This window comes from Macaca fascicularis, chromosome 16 (assembly GCF_037993035.2).
Source record: "Macaca fascicularis isolate 582-1 chromosome 16, T2T-MFA8v1.1".
Lineage (NCBI taxonomy): Eukaryota > Metazoa > Chordata > Mammalia > Primates > Cercopithecidae > Macaca > Macaca fascicularis.
In genome coordinates, this window is record NC_088390.1 from 70,832,409 (window position 1) to 70,844,941 (window position 12,533).

Genomic DNA, 12,533 nt, shown 5'->3' on the forward strand with positions numbered 1-12,533 from the left:
TGGGCATGGTGGTGGGCACCTGTAGTCAAGAATGAATGACCAGTCTTGAACCCTGGTCAAGGTTCAAGGGAAAAGATATCTCAATGCTTTGATAGTCACTTCATACTTTTCCTTCATTTGCTTCTCCTGTTAACTGGTCATTCATATTTCTTGCCCAAGGACTTTTGTTATTCACTTCTTTATCAAGGATAGTTAATACTTTGTCCATTGTGTGTGTTCCAGATATTTCCTTCCATCACTGACTTGCCTTTTAATAGTATGGGTTTTTGTGTTTTTTTAATATGCGAAGTTTTACATTTTGAGATGTTGAAGCTCTCTATCTTTTTCTTTATGGATTCTGGGTTTTATAGCTTCCTGAGGAAGCCTTCCCATTCCATCAGCATAAAAACATTTGTCTTTGAAATATTTTTAGAAAACACTGACCAAAGTGTATATAACACACATATTGCTCTGTTTCCCATACAAGGATCTAAATTTTAACTTTGGAAAAACTGACTGATATGGACAATCATTTCTCTGTATTTTCTAGCTATAATAAACTGTAAAGCATTGAATTTATTCCTTTCAAATCATATTAGTAAGTTAGACAACCTAGCTTCCATCTAGGTTGATCACTGGCCATTCAGCTTCTCCATGTGAGGAAGGTACTTCAGATTAATTCTTCAAAAATTGAGAAAACTCTTTGCAAACTCAAAAAAATTAGCCATTTCCCCCAGCCAAAAACTACTTTTCACACAGGCATCAGCAGACTTAACCTTGATATAGGGCAGTAAATTTGCCAAGTGTAATCTTACATCAGAATTTTATTTATAGGTAAGGCATCTGAGGCCCAAAGAAGATAATTTTTTAAAAACCAGGTTTAAGATGTGTGCATGCATGTGTGCACGTGTATATGTGCATGTATGTGTGCACACATGTGTGCAGGGGAAAGAATGGGACTGAGGAAAATAGGAATTGATGGGAGAAATAAGAGAAGGCATGGTGGAAGGTTTCCCAGGGGCCCCGTGTGAGGTGCTCTGCCAAGACAAAGTAGAGAGTACATTCTAAGTGGAAGAGAGAGCAGAAGAAAAGGAACAGAGGCAAGAAACCCAGAGCCATGTTCAAAACTGGCAAGGTTAAGAGATACCAGATCCCGGCACAGGCATGGTCCTGAGCTGGCCGGCTGGGCTGGCCACCCCATGGTTCCCTGAGGAGAACCACTTGCCTATAGGCCCTGAGGGGGAACATTTCCCACTCAACTCTACCTCTGTCAAGAAAGGATTGCACAGTGATAAGATGATTGGGATTCAGACAATTGTTCAGTTAGTAGTTAATCAGTCATTGAAAATACAGACCATGTGAGGCCATGAGGCAGCAGAGGGAGGAGCTCCACGGAGGACCACAGCCCTCAAATGGCCCTCAAATGACAGTGAAGGAGCTCCCCACTTCACCTCCCTGAGCCTGGGGTTCTGCTGTAAACTGAGGGAACCTTCCTCCATTGTCTTCAAGGAATTTCCCAGAAGGCTCTAAATTCTATGAGTCTATGACTCAATTTCCATGGAACAGAACATACTTAGAGTCCTACTTTTCTCTTTTGCAACAAGAGAAATTCTTGGCAACTGTTAAAGTCAAGCAAAGGAAACCAGAGTGCATGTCAGCTGACTAATGTGCCTAAGGCAATTAAGTCAAAATATTTTTCAAATAGTATTGAAACAGCTCATCTCCCATTAACAAATACTTCTAGACTTTCCAGACTTGTCTTGCTTAGCCCAGCTGTAGAAACATCCCTTACGTTTGCTGGCCATTAGGTGGAGAGTTTCCAACCTACGAGAATGAGCTGCAGATCAGCCACACCTGCCTGTGCTCGGGCAACAGAGGACAGGCATCAACCCGTCCTCCTCAGCAGCCCCTATCCTTCCCCCACCTACTGCCAAGCAGTACAGAAGGTGACTCCGAGGCTGCTCCTGCTCTGGCTGTGAGGGGCTGAACTCCATGGGGCTCTCTATCCCAGTGCTTCATTAGTTCTCACTCTGTACAAACATCACTCCAAGCACCACCTCTCAGCCTCACTGAGAATCTTGAGTCTCCCACCAAGAACCGTATATGTGCTTCAGGCGACCCTGTGTGGTCACTGTTGTGCCCATTCAAGTCTGAAAAACTTTGAGGATGACTAAAGGACAGAACCAAAGAAGAGACTGAATGCAGGCTGGCCCTTCACACCACTCTGCCCTAGGAAAACTAACAAAGCCCCATGTGGACAGGACCGTCTCTGGGGCTCCTGTTCGCCGGCAGCATCCACTCTATCTTGTTTCAGTATTAAGCTTCTGTCACTTTAATGCATATTAATAGATGTATTTGTCATTATTAAGGTGGAAGGTGGTTAGATCTCTGAAGGGAGGTGAGAACTGAATAGGTCCTGGGGTGCAACACAATTGCATAGAAAACCTGGTTAAGAACTCAAACTCTGAAATTAAACAGACCCAGCTTTGGATTCCAGTTCCGCCTCTTATCAGTGTGTCACCCTGGACAAGTTACGGCAAAAGACCTCTTTTTCCTCACATATAATGCAGACAATAGTGCCTATCTCATAGGGGCTGCTGGGAGAATTAAGACATAACACTTAACACATGTAAGTTACTATTATCGGCATCCACAGCAGATGTGAGCACAACTTTTTATCTGTGCCGACTTGGCCTGTGGACTCACCGGCACGTTATCTGGGATCAAACAGACAGCTTGTTTCCAGCCTTCTCTAATCACCAGCACCAGACTGTCCTGACTGTCTGACTTTAGGTTTAGTTCAGGCAGCTGTGACCATTAAGAATGACAAACACAATGACAATGTAAAAATATGTATTGTACATATACATCGTAATATAAAATGAAAAGGCAGAATTTAGGATGATGTACATCACCTAGGTAAATGAACACAATAGGATCCTAGGAGGCTTATAAAGACTAAGTATTAATAGTTGGTGTTTCGTGGTGAAAGAGTTATTGTTGTTAGATTTCAGTGAAAAGCTGATTAAAAGGATCATTTTTAAATGAGAGCTGTGGATAAGATCTGTAGTTTCATCAACCTCCTTTTTTTCTGTCCCCTCCCCATGTTGGCCACATGTTTTTGAACATTCTTACACTGTTTACCAGTAAACTGATTAATTCTGTGTATTATTCTTCCATTTCATTACTCATCCAAATTTTAATCAACAATCCATATTTATAAGGGGTTCATAATGACATTATAAAAATCAAGTCACTGCCACAGGTGTGATAATAAGCATAGCTGACAAGCAAGAAACAATCAGTGGCTTAATTTCGATCGTCAAAGGCACTCACATTCAAGGTCAACCTCATTCTAAAGGTAGTGGAAAGTGAGACCTGGTACCAGCTCTAGTAACAGTGTCTACAGTTAGACCAATCCTGTGTCAGAAACTCCTATTATGTCACCCACAGCCAATCAGAACATTAAGTCAGCATGAAACCTTCCATACAGAATTGCAATTCCAAACAAAAGCAAGGACACTTGATGGTTTGGGTGGCTTTTGTATTCTAATCCTGGGTAAATGCATAGTTTCTATTAAGCCTTTTCAAATGCTGAAAATGGCCCCTGGCTCCCATGGGTTCCTTTGCAGATGACAGGAGCCCAGGTCAGCTCCACCTAGCAGACTGCTGGTGAGACAAGTGATCATCCCTAATCATTACCTTCTTAATCACAGTTCTAAAAGGGCAGAGGCATTTGGGATTGAGGGAAGGGTTAGTGTACCAGAAAATCCTAGGAAACATCTTCAACACACAAATGACCCAGCCCACCCCATCCATCTCCAGGCTTATCATGATTGAGGAGTTTCACAACTGATGGATTGGAAGACATTTTTTTAATTCCCCAGTCATCATAAACCTATATGTGCACAACCACACCCACAGCTCCCCCACCCCCAAACGCACACAGACACCCTGCCCTAGGGCCCATCCTGGAACTGAGATTCACTGGTGTAAAACAACTTGGACCATTAGAAATGCATCACATTTACTTTAAAAACATACATGCGGCTGGGCGCGGTGGCTCACGCCTGTAATCCTAGCACTTTGGGAGGCCGAGGCAGGGGGATCACGAGGTCAGGAGTTCAAGACCAGCCTGGCCAAGATGGTAAAATCCCATCTCTACTAAAAATACAAAAATTAGCCGGGCGCGGTGGCAGGTGCCTGTAATCCCAGCTACTTGGGAGGCTGAGGCAGGAGAATCGCTTGAACTCGGAGGGTGGAGGTTGCAGTGAGCAGAGATTGCACCACTGCACTCCAGCCTGGGTGACAGAGTGAGACTCCATCTCAAAACAACAACAACAACAACAAAAAACAAGTGCATATGCAGAAAGAGACAATGGAATCACGAGGATCTCAGGTGGAGATATAGTATCAGTTATTCCCTGGCACCAATAACTAGTTAATATAGTCTACACCTACCTTACAAGGCACCATGTTAGAGGCAAGTGCTTTCTAACAGGCTATTGCTATGTAACTACATCAAAGAAGGGCAAGTCTCTATCAAGGTCAATCAACTACTTCAGATATTTAAATGAGGAATCAGAAATGGGCAGCTGCTTCCACAGACACAGGGCACAATCAGACCGTGTCCTGCTCCCGATCTTCACTGCATGTGCCTGCACTGTTTGCCCTTGAGTTGTGGCCTTACCTCCTGGGACCTGGTGCTAACCCCCCAACTCAGATCCTAGGTATAGAGCTGGCCCCCGCCAGGGCCTCCATGGATGCCCATTCCTGAAGGTCTGTTCCATTGCTGTCTAAAGGCCAAAAGCAGAGCACAAGGCAGAAATGAGGGGTAAGGAAGAAAGGCAAGTGGAATCAAAAAGAAACGTGAATTGCATAAAGGAACAAGAAAAAAGTGTTTCTCAGCAGATTGGGGAAAATAAGCACAAGGAGCATTTCATAACCAGAAATACAAGTACATAGCATGGAACCAAACTGTCTAATCTAATTCTGGAGGTGCCATAAACCTGATGGCTGTATTGGGGTTCCATTTCACATTTCAAAGAAACAAACGCTGTAAAATTGTGATCTTGATGTTTTTCTGTTCACAGGTCTAATAACTGCCTAACAGCAGTATCCTGCCCTTTCCAGATGATTAGTGTTGAGTTTGTTGTTGGGTTTTTTTCTTCCAGCTTATGGGAGTCTCAGAGAGCACTGTCTGCCAAAGCAAAACGCCAAAACAGGAGCAGAACTTTGTGGCCATCCATGTGCAATTAGGAGCCCATTAAATACCACTCAGATAACTCAACATCCAAAATCATCCTCCACGGTGCAGCTGACAGCTGAGGCTAATGGGAAAAAACACCAGCTCAGGAGCAGCCTCACTGGGTCTGGATCTGTTGAACGAGGACCATGATGGTAAAACTCCACCCCTCAGCTTGTTGGGAGAAAGAATGAATGGGACGGCACTTCATACACTGTCAATTTAGGCAGTGGCAGCACAGGAACATCATAATTAACCACACTGCTCTCTCCCCATGGATCTTTATGATGGAGTAAATTACACCAAGAAATATTACTACTTGTTCTCAAAAGATTCTATTGATTTGGCAGTTACTTGATTTAAATACAAAGATATAATGGTTATTTATTTCTTCAGAAAATACAGGTATTCTTTTTTCTCCAAAAACATTATGATTGCCATTTTAATTCCTGTGGTAAAGAACACCTTTAGGTACTGGGCAGCACATGACCCAGTTCAGTAAAGCGGCAGGAATTCTTCTTGGAAAAAAGGGCCATAGAGATCCAAGTCAAACGCAGTCCTGATCTGTGAAGATGTATCAGAGGGACCCTGAACCAACGAGAACAACCATCAACTGCCAGCCCTCTAGCTAAGCACTTTACCAACATCCTAACACTATCCCACCTAAGCCTCACAATTCTGCCAGGTAGGTACTATCATCATTTCCACATTTAATACACAAAAAGAAAGCGGTTTAGGCAACTCACCAAGGTAACAAAGCTACTAACTAGCAAAGCTAGGACTCAGGCTCCAAGGCCATCCTCTTAACCACTGGGCAGCACTGCCTCATGTGGATATTTCCATTGCCAAACCAATCTGGAGCCAACAGAAGCTTTCTGCAGGTGCTCTGTGCTCCAAGAAAGTGTTCCGTCCACTCAGTACTTACTGGAAAGACAAAGACCTTCACCCTATCTACCCGGGGGGAACTCAATTCTGGGGGACCTTGAGTCTAAAGACAACTCAGGCAAGCACTGAGAGGTGCTTTTAAAAAATCACGGTAATTCACAGACCAGGCTATAAAGCACTTTTGTCTACCGTGATAGGCCCCTCAAAACTTGTTTGGGGTAAGAAACTTGTTTGGGGTAAAAAACATTAGGGATACACATGTTCCATAGTGTGAAGACTTTCTTACAAGATAGTAAACCACAGTTTATAGCAAAAAGAAACCCAGCAGGCCTAGGTCATCCCTGAGTACGACCCATTCTATTCTGCTCCTCTAATTCATTGCTGTATGTAAGTAAATGTTCTACTATAAGTAATAAAATCGTAACAACTCCCAAATTCTGCACATCCCTTTTTGAGTGATATGGGAACATATTTCCATCTTTAGGGAAGTTGGTTACATTAGCCTAGGACTTTACCGAGACACAAACAAGCTATATCAGATGAGCTTTCCTATGAAATTCCATCTGTAGCAAATGTTCATCCACATCACTGTTACCTGGGGACTTTGTTGATGACTCTGTCTTCCCCTTTACACTGGCCGCCTCAGGCAGCCGCTACACAGATTTCTCCCTATGCAAACTCCTCCTTGAAATAGCAATCTAAACGGCTCAAGGTGCAGCTTTGAGCCCTCCATACCCACAGGTTCCACATCCACAGATTCAACTAACTACAGATCAAAAATATTCAGGGAAAAAAAAAACAACTAAAAAAAATACAAATTTTAAAAACAATACACAGTATAACAGCTATTTACACAGTATTTACGTCATATTAGATATTACAGGTAATCTAGAGATTATTTAAAGTATATATGAGGGCTGGGCCCAGTGTAATCCCAGCACTTTGGGAGGCTGAGGCAGGAGGATTGCTTAAACTCCAGGAGTTTGAGACCAGCCTGAGCAACACGGTGAGACCCCGTCTCTAAAAAAGTTTTAAAAATTAGCTGGGTGTGGTGGCTCACGCCTATAGTCCCAGCTACTTGGAGGCTGAGTGGGAAGGATCACCTGAGCCCAGGTTGACACTGCACTCCAGGCTGAGCAACAGAGCAAGACCCTGTCTCAAAAAATTAATTAACTTAAAAATAAAGTATATGGGAGGATGTGCATAGGTTATATGCAAATACAACACCATTTTATGCAAGAGACTTGAGCATTCTCCGATTTTGGTATCCATGGGGGATCCTAGAACTAATCTATAGATACCGAAGAACAATTACACTACAATACAGGAATTAATTTTAAAATAACACCTAAAGATAAACTCTTATTTTTCCCTCAATTTATTATGCACACAAACATTTGGAGTTAGCTACAGATCTATGGCTCCCTTAATTTGACAATTTATTCACTGTTAAAGCTCTGTTTGCACAAACATTTTAACGTAAGCCAAATCTTGATAGTTGGACACATGGAATTTGAGCTCTGAGAGTGGAGGCAATGATTGAATATTCCGGACTTGTTTCCTGTCTTATAATTTGCAAAGTAGTGCAGTACTCAGATTGACCTCAGGGAGCTTAGAGAGGGGTGAGGAGCAAGAAAATCATATAATCAATGCAAGAACTAGGAAGTGATGTGAAGGGCATCAAGAGATCACAGCCAGCAGGGAAACCTGATCTGTTTTCAGTATTAATCACAGAAGGGACCCTTGAGCAAGTGGGCATTGGGCTGACATCTCCAGGATGAGTCGAGCTGGCTAAGTAATGGCAGCGTGGGCATTCCAGAAAAGAGAAAGGTAAGAGCAAGGGCCTGAGGCAGGCGCAGAGCCTCGTGGGGGAATCTGAAGCAGCTTCTGGGGAGTGAGTATGACACACACAGTATGAGACAGGACTGGGGCAAGGGCTGGGTCGTGCAGGGCCTTGAAGGCCACATTGAAGATCTAGTCTTTATCCTAAGGGCAAGGAGGAACAAGTGAAGGCTTATTGTATGTGGTCTGGAGACAGGTATGAAGGTGACCAGATGTGTATTTTGAAAAGCTTATTCTGGCTGTAGTGTGGAAAATAAACTGGAAAGAGGCAAGAAGGGGTTCAGGAAGGTCAGTTAGACTCTAACAACATTTTAAGTGAGAGACAATGGTAGCAAGGACTAGGGGTGGAGCTGTGGAGATGGATGAAGGGATTTGAGATTAGGAGATGAAATGCATGGAACTTGATAGGCTGCATATGGGAGTACGGAAGGTGTTCTTAAACCCTAGGCTTTGGGCTACAAGACTGCGAGGACAGGCTCCCATTCACCAAGTCTGGGAATTTGAGAAGGGCTGGGTTTCAGAGAACATGGTAGGTTCAGTTTGGGACATTTTATTCTGAGATACTTGGTGACCTCCCAGTGTGAGTATCAGAAAGGTGTTTAAAGTTCTAGTTCAGTAACTGAAACTATTACATGTCCACCCAGATAGAAGACTAACAGTTCCTTACAAATAATCTACAACCAGCAGAAAAAGAACTTGTTGAACGATGAAGTATTTTCATCATTGTTAGAAGTCATGAATTTCTAATAAAACTGCATAAGCAACATCTATAATAAAACAATTTCGGCCAGGCGCGGTGGTTCATGCCTGTAATCCTAACACTTTGGGAGGCCGAGGTGGGAGAATCATGACGTCAGGAGTTCAAGACCAGCCTGGTCAACATGGTGAAACTCTGTCTCTTCGAAAAACACAAAAATTAGCTGGGAATGGTGGCAGGTGCCTGTAATCCCAGCTACTCAGGAGGCTGAGGCAGAAGAATCGCTTGACCCTGGAGGCGGAGGGTGCAGTGAGCCATGATTGTGCCACTGCACTCCAGCCTGGGTGACAGTGCGAGACTCTGTCTCAAAATAAATAAATAAATAAATAAATAATAAAAGAAGACCATTTCAAAACTATCTGTGTAAGTTCAACTTTTTAAAATATATCTTTCAAGAGAAAGTTAATTCCATCTACTATTCAAGATAAAAATTCTTTAAATTTTGGCATTCTAATTTAAACCAGTGTATTAGTCCGTTCTCATGCTGCTATGAAGGAATACACAAGACTTGGTAATTTATAAAGAGAAGAGGTTTAACTGACTCACAGTTTCACATGGCTGGGGAGGCCTCAGGAAACTTACAATCACGGCGGGAGGCACCTCTTCACAGGGCAGCAGGAGAGAGAATGAGTGCCAGGCAAAGGGGGAAGCCCCTTATGAAACCATCAGCTCTTGTGAGAACTCATGATCACAAGAACAGCATGAGGGTAACCACCCCATGATTCAATTACCTCCCACCAGGTCCCTCCCGTGACGTGTGGCGATTATGGGAACTACAATTCAAGATGAGATTTGGGTGGGGACAGAACCAAATCATATCAACTAGGCAGCAAACAAGAAACTTCAAAATGGAGAAAGAAAAATAACTGTTTCTTAAAATGAGCAAAGCAGGGTCTTTGCATCACCTAAAAAGCATCACCTAAAAAGTGCACCAATTCACTAAAAGGTTTGAGTTAACTGTAAAGAAAAAAAAAAGAATTAGATTTTATTGAAGATTTATGTCCCAAACACTTCAAGACACCCCTCACCCCTCATTTAATCTTCATGGCCCTATGAGGCAAGAATTATGCCTCCATTTTCTGAATAAAGAAACTGAGTCAGAGAAATTGAATAATTTGCCTAAGGCATAACTACTAATAAGGGCTGAAATGGAAATCAAACAGATCTAGGCAACTCCTTTTACCAATGCCCAAGACAGGAAAGGAACGAAGCTGCCATTTCCTTGGTGCCAGTCTTCTGCCTTGGAGGTCAGATTATGGGATGTTTACTTCCAGGTTTTTTCTGTTATTACCTGCAATTAAGCAATTATGTTCTTAGTCTCAAAATAACCTTAATTTTTAAAGAACTGTGTTTGTCAATTCAATCCTCTCTGCTTCATCTTCTTAAAAGAGTTTTACCTAGACATATAATCATACCCCAAAAAGCTTTGTAAGTCTGGTTATAACTATTCGCAGAATTTAGATCAAAATGTAAACTGAAACCTGGAAAATACAAATGTTTTTTTCTATCAAATGCTACTGCATGTTTCCAAACCAAATCCACCAAATCCACTAAAACAATGATGAATAAACTAACCCTAACTTACAAAACATTTTTCAAAAGCAACTTATTTTCCTAAGGAAATAATGCTGGCCAGGCATGGTGGCTCACACCTGTAATCCCAGCACTTTGGGAGGCAGAGGCAGGCAGATCACCTGAGGTCAGGAGTTCAAGACCACGCTAGCCAACATGGCGAAACCCCGTCTCCACTAAAAATACAAAAATTAGCCGGGCATGGTGGCAGGTGCCTGTAACCCCAGCTACTCGGGAGGCTGAGGCAGGAGAATTGCTTGAACTTGGGAGGCAGAGGTTGCAGTGAGCCAAGATCATGCCACTGCACTCCAGCCTGGGCAACAGAGTAAGACTCTGTCTCAAAAAAAAAAAAAAAAGAGAGAAGGGGAGGAGAGGGGAGGGGAGGGGAGGGGAGGGGAGAGGAGAGGAGAGAGGAGAGGATGAGATGCTATCTGGTAAGGAACTTACCAGGCCACAAAAGGTTAACAACTTGAATTGTTAAATAAGGACTCCATGTGTGCTAACAGGAAATATTACAAGTCCTTACAGATGGTAAGTATGTGCACTGCCTAGAAATGTGTAAATGAAATCATGATAAATGAGGGGGAAAATGCAAACGAGTAAGTACACTGACTATACAATGTTTAAAAATGTAAATGAATGCCTGCTATGGTAGGGTCATATAAAGCTTAACTTTCCTCTATGATTTTTATATATACAGATGTATGTAAGTATGTACCGGTGTATAGGGGTGTGTGTGTGTGTGTGTGTAAAGCTCTTTGTTAATAAATGTTTAAAAGCCTATTCATTCTCCAGGAACCTAAGATAACAGCACTTGTCACTGCCCACCCACGGGCCAGCCCACGACACCCTGTCCTGGCTCAGACACCGGGCAAGGTAACTGAGGAGACACTGAAGAGGAAGAGGGTGGAGGTGGAGTTATGAAGAGGAGGGAGCAAGCGGGGCTGTCCTCAGGCAGGTCAGATAGGCGCCTGGTGCAGTAGAAAGAGTATACACTTCCAACTCAGACTGACCCACTGCAAACTCCAGTTCTGCCCCTCACCAGCTGTGTGACCTCAGGCAAATTACATAATCTTTCTGAGCTTAAAATGAGAAAAATAAAGTCTACCTCCTAGCATTTGCATGGGGAATGAAAGGAATTCTACAAAATTCCTGGCACAGGTGTCTCATTGGATGGCTAGTCCCTCTCCTTCCTTGATCGGTTTAGAGTCAGTTGCGTGGTCGGTGAAGGGAAAAGCAAGGCAAGAGTAACAATAGGGTATTGTGGGGATTAAAGGAAGATGTATGGCAATGGATCTGTCAACTGCAGCCCTATCCAAATACCGATTATTAATGTACTCTGGGACTCTGGAGTAATAGGAATAACTGCAGGGCTGAGCAGGTCACATGCAAAAAAATGTTTGAACAGCAGCAGCATCATTGGCAGTATTATACTGCTGCTTAAAAGACTTAGGATTTTGTGATTCAGTGTTTAAAATGACATTCAGAAGAAAAATCGCCTCAGGCCTACAGCTGCAATCCTTCACCCTACGCCCAGGCTCCCGTGTCTGGGATTCAGGGCCAAGCTGAAGCCAGCTGGCCTCCAGATGCAGTGACCACTCCAGGGAAAGCATTCGGGGTTGTCAGAGCTCATGGAGTGACTGCTGAGGGGTCGGTTCGTGCATCTGGAACAGTTGGGAACTACTGTCTAATGTCTGGCAGCCAGGTTCAGCACTGAGCTCAGAAGCTGCCCAGCGAGCAGGAAGATGCTCAGTTCTGCTTTGAACTGCGGCCAAAAGGCCAAGCGGTAACTTCATCTCTCCTCCAGGTCTTGCCGCAGGAAAACTGACAATAAGGAAAAAACAGATATGGTTGGGTCTCTCTCTCCAAGGGACACTGACACCAAAGTCCTAACTCCTCAAGAGGTCCTTCAGACAAATCTATCAAAATCTCTGCAAAGAGGCCTCACTGAATTCCAAGATCCCAAAGATAATTGTTACTCCTAAAATTTACTGTAGTAAAAATAACAGCAGGTCTCAGCTCAAGTGTTACATCCTCAGAAAGACCTTCCTGATTACCTCATCCTAAAAGTGGGGCCTCCCCATCCCCTTATTATCTTTTTAAAATTATTATTATTTTTTAAAAGCAGGATCTCACTCTATCACCCAGGCTAGAGTGCACTGGTGCAATCATAGCTCGCTGCAGCCTCAAACTCCTGGGCTCAAGCGATCCTCCTACTCAGCCTTCTGAGTAACTAGGACTACAGGCACACAC

At 43.3% G+C, this 12,533-nt stretch overlaps 1 protein-coding gene across 15 annotated transcripts in view; it reads right to left on the reverse strand.

The window, feature by feature from the left end:
* The window catches only part of TEX2 (testis expressed 2), a 115,817-nt gene that overhangs the window by 80,695 nt on the left and 22,589 nt on the right, over positions 1-12,533 (reverse strand). For 3 of the 15 annotated variants that reach the window (XR_012426013.1, XM_074020109.1, XM_015438711.4), the window contains exon 2: positions 9,892-9,999. The exons of the other annotated variants lie outside the window; for them this stretch is intronic. The gene's annotated coding sequence lies outside the window, so the exon portion shown is untranslated. The remainder of the gene's footprint in view (positions 1-9,891; positions 10,000-12,533) is intronic. 15 annotated transcript variants of the gene reach the window in all.